This window comes from Vicia villosa, linkage group LG7 (assembly GCF_029867415.1).
Source record: "Vicia villosa cultivar HV-30 ecotype Madison, WI linkage group LG7, Vvil1.0, whole genome shotgun sequence".
NCBI lineage: Eukaryota > Viridiplantae > Streptophyta > Magnoliopsida > Fabales > Fabaceae > Vicia > Vicia villosa.
In genome coordinates, this window is record NC_081186.1 from 45,540,493 (window position 1) to 45,549,478 (window position 8,986).

Here is an 8,986-nt window from a genome sequence, read left to right on the forward strand (position 1 = left end):
ATCAACATCTCAACAGTGCCATCTGAACTAAAAGACTTAGTATCAAAGTTTCCCAGGAATGCTCAGTTCACCGAAAAGCACAGTCACCTACTGCATTTGGTTACCTCAAAATTTGAAGAAGACATGATACGGGTCTTGTTCCAGTTCTTTGATCCCGAACATCATTGCTTTACCTTTCCTGATTACCAGTTAGTACCCACCTTGGAAGAGTTTTCTGAACTAATTGGATTACCTGTTCGATATCAATTACCTTTCACTGGTTTAGAAAGGATTCAAAAACCTGAAATCATTGCTGCTGCCTTACATTTGCGAAAGTCAGAAATCGAGTCCAATTGGGAAACAAAGAGTAGAGTTCAGGGTTTGCTTGCTAAGTTCTTAATGGAAAAGGCTCGATTACTACTAGAAAACAAAAGTTACCCAGCTTTTGAGGAGGTTATAGCTCTTTTGATCTATGGGTTGGTTTTATTCCCTAATCCCGACCAGTTCATAAGTGTGCACATCATCAACCTTTTCTTAACCCGTAACCCGGTACCAACCTTGCTGGGAGACATTCTACATTCTCTATATACTCGTACCATGAAGAAACAAGGGACTCTTATGTGCTGTATACCACTACTGGCTAGATGGTTTACATTTCATCTTCCCCGATCAGTGTTGAGAAATGAACAAAGAATGCAATGGTCTCGCAGGATTATGTCTTTGTCTCATTCAGATATCCGGTGGAACAACTTCTTTCAAAGAGACATTACTATCATTGACCATTGTGGAGAGTACCCTAATGTGCCACTACTTGGCATCAAGGGAAGCATCACTTACAACCCCTCTCTAGCTTTACGCCAATTCGGATATGCACGGAGAAACGGTCCTCATGACATGATTATCCGTGGCATTGTGTTTGATTACGAGAATGATTCCCACAGACACCGACGAAGGTTTATACATGCGTGGGGCAGTGTCTATAGAATAGAAAGCAAAACTTTGGGGCAATGGAATTCTATTCCTATGGAACCTTACCTCAGATGGGTGCGTACTCATGCTCAGAAGTTCATCATGCCATATCCCGCTATTCTACCTGTGACTATCGAGCCAGAAGTCGAAGGAGACGAACCTCGAGTTATTCTACATCCGGATATGCCAACTGACCTGGAAGAGTTGCAGAAATCTTGGGTTTAACTAAAAGAGGAAAGAGACACCTTCAAAGCACACTGTCAAGACTATGAGAGGAGATTATTGGAGCTCACCGGACAACTCCAAGAAGAACAGCAGATCAACACATTCCTGGGTGCAAAGAGAAAGCGTCCATGGGAGACCTGAGGGATCCTTCATTTTCTTTATTTTCTGTTTTGTAAGCCCGAATGAGGCAAAGAAAAAAAAAAGAAAAAAATTGTTTGACTAACAAATGTTTGTTTTTCTTTTGTTTTAACAAATCTAAACTCTAAGATCCTTGAAAACATTGCATATACATTTCATTGCATATACATTTCATTCATAAACATTGCATATGCATTTCATTCATACACATTGCATAACAGGTTCACATGACGGATTTCTCATCTCCTCGCTATTTATTTCAGTTAGAAGAGATGGAATCTGAGACAAGCATCAAGAGTCTCGAAGCACAGAACGCCCAAGTTCAAGTAGCAATTCTGGAACTGGCAAAGGGGCAACAAGAACTGAAAGCCCTGATAACCAAGAAGAAAAAGAAGCCCAAAGGATCTGTAGGCTTGAGTCACCTGAAAAGGAAAATCAAAATCCCAGTCAAAAAGTCCAAAAAACCACCAATCCCTGAAATAGTCGGTGATGGTGAACAAGGAGACAATCACAACAACCAGGGTTCTGCTAAACCCTCCCTCTCTTCTAATGAAGAAGATTTTCATTCTGGAGACGAACAGGATGATGACAAATACCAGCAGTTGGAAGAACGCATGAAAGCTATGGAGATACAAAAAATACCTGGTTTAGATTTCAATGATCTGGGACTCGTCTCAGATGTTGTTATCCCTCCAAAGTTCAAAGTTCCTGTCTTTGCAAAGTATGATGGAGTTTCTTGTCCAAAACTACATCTGAGGTCCTATGTGAGGAAGATACAACCTCATACAGCAGATAACAAATTGTGGATTCACTTCTTCCAAGAAAGCCTGTTGGGTACACAACTCGAGTGGTACTACCAGTTGGAAAGTACAAAAGTTCATACCTGGGAAGATTTAGCTGCTGCTTTTTACAAACAGTATCAATACAATGCTGATCTTGCACCAACCCGTACTCAACTAAGGGGCATGTCCATGGCACCAAAAGAAAGTTTCAAAGGATATGCACAAAAATGGAGAGATATGGCTGGAAGGGTTCAACCACCTTTATCAGATCGCGAGCTAGTTGACATGTTCATGGGCACTTTAACTGGCCCTTTCTACAGTCATTTGCTGGGAAGCTCATCATCAGGTTTCACTGACCTGATATTGACTGGAGAACGTGTCGAAAGCGGCATTCAAAGTGGAAAAATTCAAATAGGATCTTCCTCTGGTACTACAAAAAGGCCCATCAGTGGGAGGAATGAGGTCAATACAATGCAAAGTCTGAAAGGTCGCAAAAATGAGCATCACCAATCTGTAGGAGCAGTTCTGATCTCCGCATCTGCGCCTCAAAAAGATCAACCGCCAAAATATACGCGTCGACCAGATGCGCCAAGAAGAAATTTTACCAGAATCAATATGCCAATCTCTCAAGCATTGCAGCATTTGTTAAAAGCAGATTTGATCACATTGAAAGACCCTCCAAAGAACGTCAACACTTCCTCTCCGAGTTATCGCCCCGATGCAACATGTGCGTATCACTCTAATTGTCTAGAACATGACGCAGATCATTGTTGGGCCCTAAAAAATAAAATACAAGACATGATAGATGCTGGGGAAATTGAGTTCGATCCTCCAGAAACGCCAAATGTCATCACTGCACCAATGCCAAAGCACGACAAAACTGTTAATGCTATCCTGGACACTGTTTACATCTATGATGTGAGGGAATTGTCAACTCCACTCCTTGAAGTCAAAAGAAAGCTAATCCAAGCTGGTTACTTTCCAGGTTGTGACCCTGATTGCTTTTATTGCACACACCTACCGAATGGTTGTGAAAATCTGAGAATGGGAATTCAAAAGTGGATGGATCGCCGTATCATTATGTTTGAGAGGCTACCTTCCATGGATGTTTTATGCGAAGTCTTTGCAAACGGGATGAGAATAGAGGACGTCTCAGTGGTTTCCAACATACCATTAAAAATCCCTACCAAAGCTCCTTTCAAAATTTCTGCTACACCCAAAGTGGCATCGGTAATCATTATCAGTCCAACTCCATTTCCATACTCCTCAGACAAAGCTGTCCCGTGGAGTTATGACACTAATGTTTATGTCCATGGAGTTAATTAGAATACCTTGATCGAAGAGGCCCTGAATTTTACTACTCCAACTGTTGATAATATTGTGGGTACCAGTAAGATTACGAGAAGCGAAGGATCTTTTCACCAGAAATTTCTCCAAATGTGGTTACTAATCCAGTCCAGGTCCCAATTCCTAATCAAGATATCAACGCTCGAGGCAAAGAGCCACAAGTTGAACCAATTCAAATACCGGCGGAAGTCACTGTTGAGGATCCATCAAAGCAAGAAATGGAGGAAATATTGAAAATCATCTGCAAGAGTGATTACAATATTGTCGAACAACTGGGGCATACTGCTTCAAAAATCTCAATGCTGTCTCTGCTAAAGTATTCAGAAGCTCATGCCAAAGCCCTGATGAAGTTCCTGAAAGCTGCACATGTACCACAAGAGATTTCAATCGATCAATTTGAAAATTGTGTTGCCAGTCTAACAGTAAATAATGGCCTCGGTTTCTCTGATGTTGATCTAACCCCTGCTGGAAAGAATCACAATAAAGCCCTACACATCTCCATTGAATGTAATGGCACCACTCTATCTCATGTGCTGGTAGATAACGGTTCTTCTTTGAACGTATTACCAAAAACAGTACTAGAAAAGCTTGATTTCGAAGGAATTATGTTACAACCAAGCGATGTTGTGGTAAGAGCCTTCGACGGGTCAACAAGAACAGTATACGGAAAGGTGAATCTCCCAATCAGAGTGGGCTCTCAGATCTTTGATTCTACCTTTTACGTAATGGAAATTCACCCAGCATATTCCTGCTTACTAGGACGCCCTTGGATACATGGGGCAAATGCTGTAACATCTATCCTACATCAGAAGTTGAAGTATCCAGTAAAAGGAAAAGTTGTCACAGTTTATGGCGAAGAGGAATATTTGGTTAGTCACCTGAGTAACTCCAAGTATGTTGAGTTGGATGACGAATTCATCGAAACTCCCTGCCAATCTTTTGAGGTGGTCTCTCCAGATGTCTCTACCACCAAGCATATTTCTGCTACTCCAACTACAGCTATGGCTTCTCTCAAAGATGCCAAAACTGTGATCGAAAATGGTGGTTGCACAATATGGGGACATCTCCTCGATGTACCTTACAAGTCCGACTAGTTAAGCCTGGGCTATGCTAATGGAAATCAAAAGAACGATCAAAGTCCTTGTTCTGGAGGATTAATGTCACATTTCATCACCCAAGGAGTAAATGCTATTGAAGACGATGGAGTGTTCTTGAACCATATCATCCAGCCATACCCAAATGAAGTTCCACCCCTTTCCATGGGAGTTTGGGATACTTTGGGAAAACCAAGCGGCGGATATAATTTTCAGTATACCGCACCTCAGAGTTCTTTTATTGCTACAGAAGACATTACTCCAACTGGATGGGGCAATCAATTTGAAAATAGCAAAAGTTTCACAAGTTCCATCAATGAGCAATATCAAAATCCACCTAAAGAAGTTTGGGATACTTTAGGAGAGCCAAGTGGCAAATATGACTTTATGGTGAAATATTCCGCTCCTCCGAGCTCACAAGTCGCCATTGAAGACATTGTCCCAACTGGATGGGATGAACATTACGACAACAATTTCACTCTTGAAGAAGCCAGGGAAACACCAAATAACGAGGGTTATTTTCTGTCACAGTACACTACTCAGCAGAATGCACAAGTCTCCCTCAAAGACATCATCCCGACTGGATGGGACGGCCTTATCGAGTATCTCGCTCAGCCAACAGAGGTACCTCAACCTGGATCCTCATATCCAACAGATCATCCTACCTATCCTGAAATATCACCGACTCATTTCCCCACCAATGAAATCAATGCTGTGGAAGATGAAGAAGACAACTGCAACTGGAACAGCTGGATACTCCCTGCTCACCACAATGGATTGAACAACTGGGAAGCTGAGGATGTGATCTCCTTTGATCAGGAGTAAATGCAATTCCCTGTTTTCGTTGTTTATATGATGCAAAGATAAAAATGGTTCCTGTACTATCGAACCATGGACTTGAAAGCCGTGTGCCTTGCCCGAAGCACACTGGTCCTTTTATAAGGGTTTGTCATATCATGATCATGTGCATTCAATAAAATCATGGGACGTTTGCATATTCAAAATTTTGTGATCCTTTTTCTTTCTCCACTTTATTCATTTTTTCAAAATAGCTATGTTTTCTTACACACACCCACATAAACAAATGCAGATTCACATTCACTTTGGATCCAGTCGATAACGATTCTGCTATTGCCCGTCATGACTTTGAAAATCCGATCTACCAAACTGAGGACGAAAGTGAGGAAGATTGTGAGGTACCAAGAGAGCTTGCAAGGCTGCTAGAACAAGAAGAAAAGACTATACAGCCGCATGAAGAACCAATTGAGGTCATCAACTTGGGCAGCAACGAAGAAAAGAAAGAAGTCAAGATAGGGGCTGATCTAGAAAACAGTGTCAAGCAAAGACTGATTCAAATGTTGCAGGACTACGTCGAGATATTCGCCTGGTCCTATGAAGATATACCTGGCCTTGACACGGATATTGTGGTTCATCGCCTGCCAATCAAAGAAGGTAGCACTCTAGTCAAGCAGAAATTGCGGAGGAGTAGGCCTGATATGTCAAAAAAGATCAAAGACGAGGTTGAAAAGCAATTCAATGCCGGTTTTCTGAAAGTTGTGAGTTATCCTCCTTGGATAGCTAACATAGTACCTGTGCCCAAAAAAGACGGGAAAGTCAGAATGTGTGTAGACTACAGAGATCTGAACCGGGCAAGCCCCAAAGATGATTTCCCTTTACCTCACATCGATGTACTGGTTGACAATACCGCACAATGCAAGGTTTTCTCCTTCATGGATGGATTCTCAGGGTACAATCAAATCAAGATGGCACCCGAAGATATGGAAAAAACAACTTTCACAACACCCTGGGGAACCTTTTGTTACAAAGTAATGCCCTTTGGTTTAAAGAATGCGGGAGCTACATATCAACGTGCAATGGCAGCTCTATTCCATGATATGATTCATCAGGAGATAGAGGTGTATGTCGATGATATGATTGCAAAGTCCAACACCGAAGAAGAACATCTGGGTCATCTACACAAGCTGTTTGACAGACTCAAGAAATACAGGTTGCGACTGAATCCGAACAAGTGTACCTTTGGAGTAAGATCCGGTAAACTCTTAGGTTTCATCGTCAGCAGCAAAGGTATTGAGGTGGATCCTGCCAAGGTCAAAGCCATTCAAGAAATGCCTATACCCCGTACTGAGAAACAAGTCAGAGGATTCTTGGGACGTCTGAATTACATAGCCAGATTCATTGCCCATATGACTACTACTTGTGTGCCGATCTTCAAACTATTGAAGAAAGATCAAGTGGAAAGATGGAATGACAAATGCCAATTAGCTTTTGACAAGATCAAAGAATATCTCCAAAAACCGCCAATCTTGTTACCACCAGTGGAAGGAAGACCTCTGATAATGTACCTAACTGTGTTAGAAGATTCAATGGGGTGTGTACTGGGGCAACATGACGAGTCCGGCCGAAAGGAGCATGCAATCTACTATCTTAGCAAAAAGTTTACTGATTGTGAAACAGGATACTCACTACTCGAAAAAACTTGCTGTGCCTTAGCATGAGCGGCTCGCTGACTAAGACAATATATGCTAAATCACACCACTTTCCTAATCTCCAAAATGGATCCTATCAAATATGTGTTCGAAAAACCTGCTCTCTCTGGAAGAATAGCACGATGGCAAATGATCTTAACAGGATATGACATCCAGTACACTTCGCAAAAAGCAATCAAAGGAAGTGTGGTAGCTGATCATCTGGCTCATCAAGCAGTGGATGATTATCAAGCATTAAACTTTGACTTCCCAGATGAAGACATTATGCTAGTCACTGACTACAAACAACCAGGACCGGAAGAAGGACCCGAGCCAGGATCCCGATGGACTATGGTTTTTGATGGAGCCTCTAATGCGCTTGGCAATGGCATCGGAGCTGTGATCATTTCCCCTGCAGGAATTTATACACCATTCACTGCCAGATTATGTTTCAACTGCACTAACGATATAGCCGAGTACGAAGCATGTATTCTGGGTCTCAAAGCTGCAATTGATCTAAGAATCAAGTTCCTGGAGGTCTACGGAGACTCGGCGCTTGTGATTTATCAAGTCAAAGAGGAATGGGACACGAAGCACCCGAACCTAATTCCATACAAAGAATATGTGCTGAGTTTGATTCCTTACTTTGAAGAGATCACTTTTGAACACATCCCGCGCGAAGAAAATCAACTAGCTGATGCCTTAGCTACCATGTCATCCATGTTCAAAATCAGGTGGGACAACGAGGCGCCAATGATCACCATTTACAGACAAGACGAACCAGCCTATTGCAATAAGATTGATGCCGAAGGAACGGAAGACAAACCATGGTTCCATGAAATAAAAAGGTATCTCGAAGCTCAGGAGTACCCTGAAGGGGCATCCATTAACGACAGAAAGTTTCTAAGAAGATTTGCTGCCAAATTCTTCCTAAGTAATGGAACCCTATACAAACGCAACCATGACTCGACTTTACTTCGTTGTGTAAACAAGAAGGAAGCAGAACAGATTATGGAAGACATACACGATGGTGCCTTTGGTACTCATTCAAGTGGAGATACAATGGCTAAAAAGATCCTAAGAGCAGGTTATTACTGGTCTACCATGGAGACAGACTGCCATCATCATTCCATAACCTGTCACAAATGCCAGATATATGCCGACAAAATACATGTACCTCCAGTTCCGTTAAACGTCCTGACGGCTCCTTGGCCTTTTGCAATGTGGGGTATTGATATGATTGGAGAAATCAAGCCTACTGCCTCCAACGGACATCGCTTTATCCTGGTCGCTATTGATTACTTCACAAAGTGGGTAGAAGCAGCTTCATTTGCTTCTGTCACCAAGAATGTTGTGGCCCGGTTTATCAAGCACAATCTCATTTGTCGGTATGGCATCCCTGAAAGGATCATCACAGACAATGGCACAAATTTAAACAACAGAATGATTACTGAACTCTGCACACAGTTCCAGATCAAACATCATAATTCCTCTCCATATCGACCAAAGATGAATGGCGCGGTGGAAGCTGCCAATAAGAACATCAAGAAAATCATACAAAAGATGACAGTAACCTATAAAGACTGGCATGATATGTTACCTTTTGCTCTTCACGGTTATCGCACATCTGCGCGTACTTCAACAGGGGCAACTCCATTCTCCTTAGTCTACGGTATGGAGGCAGTTCTTCCAATTGAAATTCAGATTCCTTCCCTAAGGATTATGAAAGAAGCCGATCTAAACGAAGACGATTGGATTCAGACTCGATTGGAACAGATAAACTTGATTGATGAGAAGAGACTCGCAGCTATTTGTCATGGTCAGTTGTACCAAAAGCGTATGATCAAAGCCTTCAACAAGAAAGTCAAAAGTCAGGCATACCAAACTGGTGGCTTGGTTGTCAAACGCATCATCCTACCACAAGGTGACCCCAGGGGCAAGTGGACTCCCACTTATGAGGGACCAT